Source organism: Plasmodium inui (genome assembly GCF_000524495.1).
Source record: "Plasmodium inui San Antonio 1 unplaced genomic scaffold supercont1.189, whole genome shotgun sequence".
Taxonomy (NCBI): Eukaryota; Apicomplexa; class Aconoidasida; order Haemosporida; family Plasmodiidae; genus Plasmodium; species Plasmodium inui.
Genome location: NW_008482023.1, coordinates 1,435 through 2,007, shown reverse-complemented (window position 1 = coordinate 2,007; position 573 = coordinate 1,435).

The following is a 573-nucleotide window of genomic DNA, read 5'->3' as shown; positions in this document are numbered from 1 at the left end:
ATGACTTCATCCATTGAATTTGTACAGAATTGGGCAGATTCATATGTTATCCTATTCCGAGCTATGCTACTTCTTTTACGTTGTAAAGGAGTCTTCTATATACAGGTATTCTTCTTACTGCTAATGAATTCCTTAAAATAAAGTAACAATCTGTACTATCATGTGAATGTCCATGAAACAAATTTAATAAATGTTTTATAGCTATTGTGCCGCATTTCCTGGTGAGAACTGTTCCCAAGCACAAAGTTCAACAATGTTGTTAAAGAGCCTCTTAGGGCGAAATTCTGATCAGATTACAAGGAAGAATGGATTTTTGTTAATTCCCAGTGCTTCTGTGCTGTATTTGTGACACATTCATTGTTGCACGAGTGTTTTCCATTTGGCGTTTTTATTGGGATATTCGTTCCTATATTTGATGTGTCACACGTGTTTCATGAGAAAATATCCCGCATCCGTTAATGAGGACGTACCGATTAATTGAATACATACGTTTCACTTCCTAGTTCCTATACACAGCACAATTTTCTTCCACACACAATGATTTTTGCATTGTGACCCATGTTTCTGATCGAT